Genomic DNA, 13,775 nt, shown 5'->3' on the forward strand with positions numbered 1-13,775 from the left:
CTTACATCATGAAAGGGATTACCAAATCATCATATGTTTGATTAGCTTCACTTTAGTTGCTAATCTAAATGGCCGATATATACTTATCGTCCTAAGCACATAAAATGGCCGATGGAGTGTCGACATCGTCCTTAGAAAAAGCATCATGCAAGTTATTTTTCGGCACACAAGTTTGCTGAAAAACAGGGGGGCATGTGTTGACACCAGATTTTGGCACGCCCAAGAACTTAATTAAGATGACCTCAGATGAAGAAGTGCTCAAAGTGAGAAAGTTCCGTATCGTCAAAAGGAGAAACTTTGATATTTGAGCTATAGCCATCCGGTCTCATCTCTAAGGCCGAAGTTGTGTTTGAAGTACTCAGATTTTGTATTCAGAACACTATTCGGCTGATTACGCCTCCAAGATGGCCTCATATGAGAAAAGTTTCTACATGAATTGTCTTTGTCTCATCGAAGAGATCGATTTTGATATAAAAAATGTCTCCATTGGAGTTCGTATGAAAAAGTTAGAGCCAAAACAGTGTGCTGCAAAATTTTAGCCTGGAAGTTCCGGGCAAAACTTCCGGGGAGGTTCCGGGCTAAACAGAAAGTTTGCACGCGGTTCGCCCCGAAAGCTGAAATTTCAACATTATTTGCAGAATTACGGGCCAGAATTCAATCTCAAGATGACCTCGGATGAAAAAGTTATCAACTAAAGAGTTTTTCTCCATTGCAAGATCTACAACTTTGCTTTTTGGACCATCGCGGTCCGAGGCCATGTGCGACCTGCAGGAGCTATACAAGAGGGCTACTTGATGTAATTTTAGCCCGGAAGTTTCGGGCTGACCGGAAGTTCTGGCCCTCGTAGTCCGAGTTAGGTTAACTTTTGATGTTTTGGACGGGGTTTGAGTCCTTTTCTTGTACGGAAAGTCCAGCCGCCTCATATATATGTAAGGGGTGACGGCTGGTTGAACAACACAATGTGGACAAATCAATCTATCATCTTTTACCTTTACTTTTATCTTCTCCCTTGTTCTTCTTCTTCTTCCTCGTTCTTCGTTCGTTCTTCTTCATTGCAGGGCGGCGAACCTCGAGGCCCTAGGGATGATCAGGTCGACCTAGGGCAGCCCATAGCCGCCGCGCGCCCTGACGGGGTCCCTCCCAGGCGTGTGGGGTTTCGGGTCCTCAAAAGAGCCCACCGGATTGCTTGCGTACCGCGCTTCCGGACGGGTCTCCTTCGACGTGAGCTGCGCTGCACCACCCTCGGTGTTGGAGGTACACGGTGACATGTTCGTGTGCGAACAGATATACAACCCCATGATGTACATGGGGAGACTCGACAGGTTAGAGCTAAGAACGTCCAATTTTCTTCCTTTGGAGGTAAACCACCCACGCCACCGCTCGGCCCGGGACGCCACACGTCCCATCAAGGTGTCAAATGCACTCATCAGGATCTTCAAATTGGCCACACTGGTGAATGAAAGCATATTGTCTCTTGCCCTCATTAGAATGGTGTTATGTGTGAGGGAAATATCCGGTGCACCAGACCATTTGGTGCTACCGATGCATCCGTTTTGATTTAGCCATTTTACAAATGTTGAATAAGCCTGAATATTTTTATGTCGTAACAAGAATACATCATGCTATAGTTTTCTTAGATCCAAAGTCAAAACATAATATGAGAAACAAAAATGATATATATCGTTGCTGATAACAAAATGGCCCGAATTCAAGACCCAATTCATGTTAGCTAGTATTCACACTATGACTTCTTCTTTTTGTTCTATATATATTTGTTTTCAATTTGTACCTGGAAGTGTATACCATAGTAGATATGTAGTGTAATTGCATCCACATAAATGATTTTTGTTTTTAATGTTTCAAATGGTACTTATAGAGATCAAGTGTGCCAATAGCACCAAATGCCCAGGTGCACCAGATACGTTTCTGCTATGTACCCCGACTACATGAATATCAACGCATCGAATGCCACCATTTTCAACTCGCAATGGTCATAGCCAATGATAATGGTGCTCAATGTACAAGGGAGAGTAGAACATATTAGGATGACACTCGCCCTGTGTCCACGATGGCATCTGGGTGCGCAAAACACGTTGGACTATCTTCCATGTACTTACCGTACCCCTCATCATTCCACTGATCGAGCTCCATTGAGTATTTAGCAATAAAGGTTTCAATCTTGTTCCTAATGCCCACGAACACCAGGATGGATTTGTTGTCAGGACACTTGGGGTTTTTGTAGTTGTTACCACCACATAACATGCAACATTGCATTCTACTGGCAGAAGATCGACTCGTACATGGGCACATACTCTTTATGCTTCATCTTGATGACCGGGTCCCTACCGATGAGGACCATGACATCATGGAGGAGGACCCGACCTTGGGGGATCGAGGGTGTTGTACTGTTGAAGGATAGCGTGGGGCTTTGAGTAGAGGGTGGATGCAGGGATGAAGCTAGCGGAGACTTCTCACTTCCATGCGTGTGTTTCCAAGGAAGCCAAACAAAGGGAATCATTGGGTGCAATATGTGGTAGTGGCAAAGGAAGCCAAGCAAAGCAAGGATGTCCATATGAATCCTAATGGATGATTAAAGTAATCCGAGTACATATCCATACTGAGTCCAAGGATTAAAATGATATGGATGTGAGAGTTGATGGCGATGGTGACTGCGATGGTGTGGATGACAGTGATGGTGTGGATGACAATGAAGGTGGTGGATCTCTATGGTGTGGCCTCTGTGCTCAAGTTATTGTCGTGATGAATGCCCTCCTATTGATTCCTATTTTGGACCCCTTCCGGGGCTGAGGTTTAGTACAATACATCTAATATCGGAAGATATTCTCAATGCTTTATTTGCCAATTGATTGTTTCCTGTATGATCGTGTTCCTGCTTCTTCACTATGTTTGCATTGCAAATATGTTACTTTTTAGTTGCTTATTGGTAGTTACCTCGTAGTCTGATTTGCTTCATAACGTGCTTTGGTAAGGCACTACAACTATGTGTCATTAATTGTTGGTGATGTGGATTCAAATAAAGATCTCAATGATTTCAACGAGTCTGGATAAAAATTATGTTTGTACATGGGAAATTTCGTGTGCTTGATTTCTTTTGCATTGTTTGCCTTAATTGTGGTGTGGCTTGCATGTAGACGGTGAATGAGAACATAATTTTCCTTTAACAGTTCCTAGTGTGAAGCAAAAAAATCGAATAAGATATATTTTTTATTTGGTAAGGTATTTAAGATTATCTCTATACATCGATATAAGGTTAAATAATTTCATAAGGAATATTTTATATGATATGTACAATATTCATTTGTATGTACATGATTGCTAGTGGCTTGGAATGCTCATACATTATCAAAATAAATACAAAATATGAATACATATTATCACCTAAGGATTATTAATTCCGTGTGTTTTTTAGGAGTGCCAGTGCAAGTTATGCATATACCAGCATCCAACCATCTGTAATAACGAACAAATGGGTTCTAACTAGCTAAGATAGGATTGTGTTTTGAGCGAGTAATGTGTCAAAATCACAAATGGTGTAGAGGCAAGTTCTTTCACTCATATAAGCGATATGAAGAGTGATGAATTTAGTCTTGCTTCTTGAATTATCTAGAATTAAGAAGTGATCTATAAAATTTGAAGAAGCGGTGTATAAAATTTGTGTGCCTAAATTATTATTATTTTGCACTATTTGTATTAATTGTGAGGTGCCTCTCTTCCTGCAACCTCACATCGAATTGATTTTCTTGAGAACACATCTATCCATCAGTTGAAAAAAAATCTACAGACACCCTCGTCCACATGAGTGATCGAACCATGGTCCTCTCAATGGAAATCTCCTATGATATCCATCACATGTGTTTGGATAGTATTCTGGTATTCCTGTGATATCCATGACATGTGTTTGGTTAGTCGATGATGATATCGTAATATCGAGTGGGCCCCGAGAGTATCTCTCCATTGTCGGACGAGAAAATCCAAGTAGGTTTGATTTTCTTCATGACATGCTTTGGTAAGGCACTAGAAGTATGTGTCACTAGTTGTTTGTGATGTGGATTAAGATAAAGATTTCATTGGTTTCAAAGAGAAAACTATATATGTATACTATAAATTTTGTGTGCTTGGCAAATATTTTACACTATTTGTATTAACTCTGATGTGGCTTGCATGTAGACGGTGAATAAGAATGACTTTTTTCCTTTGCAGTTCCTAGTGTGAAACAACAATTTCAAATAGGATATATTTGTTATTTGGTGAGGTATTTAAGATTACATGTACACATCGATATAAAGTTAAAGAATTAAATAAGGAATATTTTATTCAATATGTACAATAAATTATGTGCATTTCCATGTATATGATCACTGATGGCTTGGAATGCTCATCCATGATCAAAATAAATATAATATACATGTGTATATCTTCACTTGCTAAATATTAATTTTGTACATCTCAATAATCAATTCAATATAACATATTAATATTATATATATAGTAATTGACTTGGTGGCTATTAATTTGGGAAATCTCACCAAATCTCTAGTTTAATGTGATAAATCCACTATAAAAAGACTTGCCCATTTCTTATGTTTTCGTCAAAACTTACATATCACACAAAGATCAACAACTCGCTCCTTCAGCACAAACGACCAGTTGAAATGAGGTATACCCATGTGTTGCTTATGTCCTTGGTCTTACTCGTGCTAGCATCAGGTAGTCATTTGTCCATGTAATACATCTGTGCTTAATCTCTCTCGCCAACTAATGGTCATGTTGTGATCGTTCTTTTTCTTCATCGTGGAATTTTGCAGATGTGGTAGTGGAGGCATCAAGATATTCTAGCATTAAAGAATTCGTGTGTGTGGAGAAAATTTTCCCACCTCGAACATGTGATACCCATGCTTGCGAAGAGTCATGCTACAAACGTACAAGGCAATACAAATCTGGCAAGTGTGTTGTTGAGGGTTGCAAGTGCAAGTTATGCATATATCAGCCTCCGGCCATCCATAATAATGAACAAATGGGTTCTAACTAGCTAAGATAGGATTGTTTTTTGAGCAAATAATGTGGGAGAATCACAAATGGTGTAGAGGCAACGTTTTTCACTCATATGAGCCAGATGAAGAGTGATGAATTTAGCCTTGCTTCTTGAATTATCTTGAATTAATAAATGGCTTATAAAATTTGAGAAGTGGTCTACAAAATGTGGGTGCTTGACTTTGCATGTGTATTTAGTTGAACTAACTACTTTTTTTATGAAAAATGATATGTTTGTTTCCTTTCTGTTTTCTTCGAAAACTTTTTTATAATTATAGTTTGGACTTCAATTTCCTTGAATCTTGAGTTCAAGATGCAAATTTTTAGATTTGGATGTTTTTGTAGTGTTCTCGTTTTTTTGTTACTTGGTTTCCGCACCCGAACTGACTGTGTTATTATCTTCGACTTTGCATATTAATTTTCATGAACTACCCAGAAAAGTGAGTGATTTTTCAGTCATTTTAAATGATTTTTTACAAGTGTGCTCATATGAATTCTTCTAATCCTAGTCTTTTTAATGTTTGTACTGCTCTAACTTTCTCCCAACTTACAGAACCTATGTGTGTGAACCTCTCTAAACCTTCTCTGTCTTTCACACACGAATCTCGTGACGGATTTTTTTATGTTTGTACTTTCTTATTTTCCTTCTCTGAACTCCATGTGCTTTGATATATGAACTTACATAACCTATATGTGTGAACATCTCAACTTTAAGTTCTAGTTCTCCATAAATGGATTTCCTGCATTTTTTACTGTGTCCCCGGACTGAAAGTTTGAACTTTGGTAGTGTGTATACTTTTCCATGCATTTTTTCCTTGGCGAGATGTGTACTCTCGCAAATTGGATACATTATTTTTTTGTTGATAGACCTTGAACTTTCTTATATTTATTATGAGATCCCTAAGTTTCGCATAGTTAACTACTGCAGTTTTCAAGCACGCATATACTTCCAGCACCAAATGCATACACTCTCAGCAAGGACCACACACGCATGTAACACATATAGCTATAGCTACTGGTATAGCCACGTGCATACAGAGAGCTCTAGTTGCTTTTATTTAACTAGTTTGAAGTTTGAACGATGCTCTTTTTTTTTTCTCCAACCTAGTTTGAGCTCAAAACATGCATACACGTTTGATATGCGGTAGTTCAAAATGAGCAAAAACACAAGTTCAGCAATAGTAAGACACTAGTTTGGCTATAGCCAAGCAAGTTGATCTATATTCTGGCAACAATATTATTTTTGTGTACTGATTGGATGATAGTATGTGAATTTTGTTTTTCTGTACTTCTTGAAATGAATATTTGAACCATCGAATGTGGGTATGCGAACCAAAATTCAGAAGAGGTGTGGAAACAAGTTTTGTAATTGAACAAGCATCTACAATAGCTTCAACATTCTCACAATAATGAAGGCATAATGTCCCTCCCTTTCCAGTTGCTCAACAAGCAACAAATTCTTCCTAAAACTTCTTCAATTCCTGAAACTATCATCACTCTACATTCTAACAATAACATGCACATTCGGAATGATGTGCCACTTTAATTAGTGAATTGTCTCGAACAAACACTAATTTGTTTGGAGTGGACTACATTAGCGTATGTGCAAAACTGTTCTTTTTCTCTAGCGAGTGAATTGTCGTTAGTCTAACATAAGAACGGATGCAATATATATGTACATATGAACTATTTACTTTGGCCACGTTTACTTAACAAAACAAAAAACATCAATTGTAAATAAAATCAGGGGCGGGTCATGATTTTATTCTTCACCACATGTTCTACCCCCTTATTTTCTCATCACAACCAAGGCTTCGTTACCCTCTCTCTCTCTCTCTCTCTCTCTCTCTCTCTCTCTCTCTCTCTCTCTCTCTCTCTCTCTCTCTCTCTCTCTCTCTGGGCTGAACTGCTCCAACTCGTGATGTTAAAGACGCGAGGAAACAGTTCATCCGTTCAATCTTCAACAGATATCACATGTGCATTAACAGATTAGCAGTTCAATTTCAACAGTAGAAGATCACTTGGATGCTAAACCAAAATTTTATGGACTAATAGAATGTATTACCTTCATCCCAAATTACTTTTCTTAGACAAGCAATCTGGGAAAGAAGGAGTACTTGTCATGGACTAACAGATTAACATGAGTAGGACAAATTTGAACTAGATTAGATGAAATTCTATGGAAAAAAGGGTGCACATGTGCGAACTTGTGAGGCAGGAGCAGGCAAACTGCATGGTGCGTCGTTGTCGCCATCCTCGTTTTTCTTCAAGCCCCTACCAGTGTTGCTCCTGTGAATGTTTGACAAAAAACTACCACTTTAGGGATATGTGTCCCATGGAACTATCACTTTTTAAAAAGTGACCGAAAACTACCAAAATTTCTAAACTTTGTGACTACAAACTACCACTTTCAGATAGTGCCCAATTTAGCCGATTAAAACGTGTTTATGACAGGCAGGCCCGTCTGTAAGGGCCCGCTTATTTTGACCATTAAGTTGACCATTATGACAGGTGGGGCCCACATCAACCTCCTTCTTCCTTCTCCTCTCTGTGGCATTTCACACCTTTTGTGCATGAGAGGGAAGCAGGTGAGCTCCGGCGATGCACCACGTCAGCTACGGGAGACACCCCCGCCGCTCCTGACAGAGGAAGATGGTCCACAGGGCCTCCCGCACCTCATGCCTGAGCGCATGAATGGCGGGGAGCTGCGGTGGCAACAACCACTCGGAGGCCAGGTGGCGCGAGAGCTACACCTCCGAAGGATGCTACCACGAGATCTCTTGCCTCCGCCGCAAGAACGTCGTGCTCAGGCGCCAGGCCGACCAGTGCGCGTGTTGTTGCTGTGGTGCCACGATGTTGCAACAACAGCAGCAGATATTGCTCGTCTCGGCTTACGGCAATGGCACCTGCCTCCTGGCGTCATGCTCAGCGTCCGGACCATGACCACCAGCGGTCGCACGCACAACGATAGCATGGCTGTGGAGCAACGGGCGTGTGACTCTTCCCCACGTTTCTCAGGTCGAGCACACAGCCGGCCAATTCATCTCCACCTTGCCTGCAGCCTGACGATCCATGTGCTCCCATGCATGTTGTCGTGCATCGCTGCTCTGCTCTGTTCGAGCTGAGGTCACCCTGCGGTTGCTTGGGGCAAGCGCGCGTTGGCCGTTTCGTCTCCCACGACAGGTCACTTGCCGTCGCCCACACCCTCATCTCCGGGGTCGGGCGTGGGTGCCCCCGCCCCCGCCGGTGCCCTCGGCCTCTGTTGGGCAACCGCGAGTCCCGCGAACAGGGTGGCCCCCCAAGGACCATGGCGCGAGCTTCCGCAGGATAGCCCTAGTCCACCGGATGGACGGCACTGACCAACTGCTTCGACTTCTCCTCGTTCCTTGTCGAGTACAAGGGCGGCTACGTCCGTCATATGGACGGCGTCGAGCGGGTCCCTGCCGGCGTCCACGCGGTCGGCATGTGCTGCCCGATGCACAAAAGTGTTTGTTGAAATGCCCCAGAGATGAGGAGGAAGGAGGAGGTTGATGTGGGCCCACCTGTCATAATGGTCAACTTAATGGTTAAAATAACCGGAGTTGACTTTCCTACTACGTCACACCATGAACTTAAAATAAGTGAAGGTAAAAGACTGTTGAAGATGAAATAGTATAATCCAGGAAACTTGACTAAAACATTTTATTTTATTCCACTTTTCACTAAAGATCAGTGCAAGCATATCTTACTATAGCTAGCCACACCATGAGCGCCACATGGCAGCTCAGGTCACGTCCCTGCTTGCAGCCTCCGACATCATCTTCCGCATCACAACACTAACTTGAATTCTCCTCCACATCACCGTCCATGGAGCAACAGAGAGTTGGTTAAGTTTTAGTTTACCTGGTTTTGCTGAGCAGGTCAAGTTCGTTCATATGCATTACATGAGCAAGCACACCAACCTGAAGTATATAAAACAAATTATTCTGGACTCTCATGTAGCAAGTTCATTGCTACTACTTGTGATAGGCATTGAGATTTCCCTAAAAAGGAAGGGTGAAGTACTATAGTAGCGATAGTATTTTTCTCAGTAAAGAAGTAACGTTTATCGAACCAATAGAAGATTCACGCAAACAAAGGTCGACAATACATACACACAAACAAAGTACTTGCACCCAACGCGGGCAAGAGGGTTGCCAATTCCCTTGTACTCGTTATTGTAAGGATTAATTCTCATAGTGGTAGATATATAAATTGCAAAAGTAGATAAATTACAACAAGGTATTTAGGGTTTTAGTAATATAAGGTGAATGGACCCGAGGGGCATATCTCTCAAGAACATAACAAACGGTGGGTACACAAATTACCATTGGGCAATTGATAGAAAAGTGCATAGTTATAATGTTATTTATGGCGTGACCAATACATAGGCATTATGTCTGTGACAAGTAGACCGACACAATTCTACATCTACTACTATCACTCCACCTCTCGCCCGCTATCCAGCATGCATCTTAAGGTATTAAGTTCATAACAAACAGAGTAATGCTTGGAGCATGATGACATAATGTAGACAAAGTAAGACCAATCAATATGATCAAACCCCGTCGTTTTACCCTTAGTAGCAACAGTACAAATACGTGACTCGCTACTCCTCCTGTCACAGAGTGAGGACACCACAAGATTGAACCTACTACTATGCACCACTTCCACTGAAGATCTACTCATCAACTTGGCCAAAGAAAACTCATAGATCGGAAAGCCTTACATAACTATCACTAAAAAAACACTTTCGTGATGATACGTGCTTGTCATAGTAGGTCATACCTATGCTGTCGTTGAAGTGTTCCATGCAATTCTCAAATCATCATCATGGAAGTGTCCACTTCCATGACGATAAATAGCGCGTCATGGAAGTGTTTTCATCAAGGGTAACCGACACGTGGCACCCACTATAACGGGTCACCGTTAAGCTATTGATACATCCATTTTGAACCATGTTTTCCTATTGTAATTTATGATGTTTTTGGCCAATATAATACTTTGTAGTACTATTCTAATGCCTTTTCTCTCTTATTTGTAAGATTTACATGAAGAGGGAGGTTGCCGGCAATTGGAATTTTGGGCCTGAAAAAGCTATGTCAGAGATACCTATTCCACACATCTCCAAATAAGTTGAAATTTCATAGAGAATTATTTTGGAATAAATAAAAAATACTAGAAGAAAGAAATTGCAGAGAGGGCCACCCAGGTGCCCACGATGCACCAGGGCGCGCCCCCGTGGCTCGTGGGGCCCCTGGCCAGCCTCCGGTGCCCATCTTCTGGTACATAAGCCCATTTGCCCTAGAAAAAAATCAGAAGAGGACTTTCGGGACGGAACGCCGCCGTCTTGAGGTGGAACTTGGGCACAAGCACTTTTGCTCTCCGGCGGAGCGATTCCTTCGGGATACTTCCCTCCTTGAGGGGGAAATCGAAGCCATCGTCATCACCAAAAACCCTCTCATCGTGGGAGGGCCAATCTTCATGAGCACCATCTTATCGCAAACCCTATTTCATGTCTTGTATTCAATCTTTGTATCAAAACCTCAGATTGGTACCTGTGGGTTGTGATAACCCACAAGTATAGGGGATCAATTGTAGCCTCTTTCGATAAGTAAGAGTGTCGAACCCAACGAGGAGCTAAAGTTAGAACAAATATTCCCTCAAGTTCTATCGACCACCGATACAACTCTACGCACGCTTAACGTTTGATAACCCACAAGTATATGGGGTCAATTGTAGCCTCTTTCGATAAGTAAGAGTGTCGAACCCAACGAGTAGCTAAAGGTAGAACAAATATTCCCTCAAGTTCTATCGACCACCGATACAACTCTACGCACGCTTAACATTCGCTTTACCTAGAACAAGTATGAAACTAGAAGTACTTTGTAGGTGTTTTTGGATAGGTTTGCAAGATAATAAAGATTACATAAATAAAAAGTAGGGGTTGTTGTAAGTAAAGAAGCAATAAAGTAAATATAGCGAGTGTGGAAAAGTGGTGGTAGGAGTTGCGAAATTGTCCCTAAGCAATTGACTACTTTACTAGTCCGGTAGCAAGTATTATGTGGGAGAGGCCACTACTAGCATGTCATCCCTGACTTGAAATTCTATGCACTTATGATTAGAACTATTAGCAAGCATCCGCAACTACTAACGTTAATTAAGGTAAAACCCAACCATAGCATTAAGATATATTGGTCCCCCTTCAATCCCGTATGCATCAATTTCTATGCTAGGTTGAAGCTTCTGTCACTCTTGCCCTCCAATACATAGTCCTATCAACATACAACTAACCCTATGGTGTGATCCACACGCGCGCTCATATGATGGGCACCAAAGGATAGCAACATAACCACAAGTAAATTAAATCAATTATACCAATTCATCAACCACCGATAGGACAACGAAAATCTGATAAAAGTAAATAAATTGCAGCAGTGTATTTTTGTATTTTATAATATGATAAAAGTAGACCTGGGGGCCATAGTTTTCACTAGAGGTTTCTCTCTTGAACACATAACATGCGTTTGGGTGAACAAATTGTTGTTGGGCAATTGATAGAAAAGCGCATAGTTATGGCGTATTCACGACAATGATCATGTATATAGGCATCACGTCTGAAACAAGTAGGCCGACTCGTACCTGCGTCTACTACTACTACTACTGCACCAATCGATCGCTATCCAGCATGCATATATGGTTAAGTTCATAAAAAAATGGAGTAACGCCTTAAGCAAGATGACGTGATGTAGACAAAGTAAACCCAATCAATATGAATAAACCCCATCGTTTTACCCTTAATGGCAGCAATACAAATATGTGTCTTGTCCTCTACTTTGTCATTAGGATATAGAGCACTGCAAGATTTAACCCATTACAACTCTCCTCTCCCGCTGAAAATAAAACAATCTAGTTGGCCAAACAAAACAAACAGACCGGAGAGAAATACAAAACTATAACAATCATGTATAATAAAGTTCAGAAAAGACTCGGTTAATTTCAATGAATATACTGATCATAAACCCAGAATTCATCGGATCTCAACAAACACACCGCAAAACAAGATTACATTGAATAGAACTCCGAGAAGATCGAGGAAAACATTATATTGAAGATCAAAGAGAGAGAAGAAGCCATCTAGCTACTAGCTATGAACCCGTAGGTCTGTGGTGGGCTACTCACACATCATCAGAAGGCAGCAAGGATGATGTAGAAGCCCTCCGTGATTGATTCCTCCCCCGACAGAGTACAGGAAAAGGCATCCAGATGGGATCATGAAAGAACAGAATATTGCGGCGGCGGAAAAAGTGTTTCACGTGGCTCTCGGGGGTTTCCCAATAGTGAGAATTTATAGAAGTGGAATTAGGTCAAACGGAGCCACATGGGGCCCATAAGGTAACAAGGCGCGGCCCCCTGGGCACGCCCTGTTGCCTTGCCGTCTCCTCCTTTGTCCTTTGGACTTCTCCCGAAGCTTCTAGGGTCTCTTATGTCTAGAAAAAAATCGTCAAAAAGTTTCGTTGCGTTTGGGCACCGTTTGTACTGATTTTCTGAAAAAACAAAAACAAGCAGAAAACATCAACTGGCACTAGGCATTGGGTTAATAGGTTAGTCCAAGAAATGATATAAAATAGCATATAGATGCATATATAGTATCTAAGACTGATAATATAATAGCATGAAAGAGACAAAAGTTATAGATACGTTGGAGACGTATGACCATCCCCAAGCTTAATTCCTAATCGTTCTCGAGTAGGTAAATGATAAAACCATTTTTTTGACGTGAAATGCTACCTAACATGTGTATCATGTAATCTTTTTTATGGTATGAATATTTGAGAAATGAGTGATTCAAGGCAATAGTCTATCATTTGATATAAAGACATCACTAAAGCACACTAAAAACAATCATGCCTTTCAAAATAAAGAATGTTCAAGAATGCTATCCCTACAAAATCATATAGCCCGTCATGCTTAGTCTTCCTAGCATAAAAATATTAATCATGAACTAGCCCGATGGCAAGCCAATCAATTGGATCATACTTTTTAACGCGGTTCAACATTTTCAACCTCATGCTATACATTAGCATGAGCCATGGATATAGCACTATGGGTGGAATAAAATGCGGTGATAGAGATCAATAAGGGTGACCGTGTCCTAGACAAGGGGGTACTCACCACTTCATCTCCCGACCAGGTGGGTGGGGCCGATTACCCCCATGGTGGTTCACTAATGGGCCACCTCGGGTAACCCATGACTTATACGAGAAATATTCCACAAGACTTGGTGATCAAAACAATGACCCCTCTCCACCGATGTATCCAACTAGGACTGAGGGAGTCCTGGATTAGGGGGTGTCCGGGTAGCCGGACTATACCTCCGGCCGGACTCCTGGACTATGAAGATACAAGATTGAAGACTTCGTCACGTGTCCGGAAGGGAGTTTCCTTGGCGTGGAAGGCAAGTTTGGCGATACAAATAGGTAGATCTCCTACCATTGTAACCGACTCTGTGTAACCCTAGCCCTCTCCAGTGTCTATATAAACCGGAGGGTTTTAGTCCGTAGGGACAAACAACAATCATACCATAGGCTAGCTTCTAGGGTTTAGCCTCTCTGATCTCGTGGTAGATCTACTCTTGTACTACCCATATCATCAATATTAATCAAGCAGGACGTAGGGTTTTACCTCCATCGAGAGGGCCCGAA

General features: G+C 41.5%; 1 long non-coding RNA gene across 1 annotated transcript; it reads left to right on the plus strand.

Moving 5' to 3' along the window:
* Positions 1–4,627: 4,627 nt before the first annotated feature.
* On the plus strand, positions 4,628–5,206 carry LOC123131295 (uncharacterized). Its single transcript, XR_006464138.1, has 2 exons — positions 4,628–4,728; positions 4,827–5,206. It is a non-coding gene; the product is annotated as an uncharacterized lncRNA (long non-coding RNA).
* The last annotated feature ends 8,569 nt before the right edge of the window (positions 5,207–13,775 follow it).

This window comes from Triticum aestivum, chromosome 6A, assembly GCF_018294505.1.
Source record: "Triticum aestivum cultivar Chinese Spring chromosome 6A, IWGSC CS RefSeq v2.1, whole genome shotgun sequence".
In the NCBI taxonomy this organism is placed as follows: domain Eukaryota; kingdom Viridiplantae; phylum Streptophyta; class Magnoliopsida; order Poales; family Poaceae; genus Triticum; species Triticum aestivum.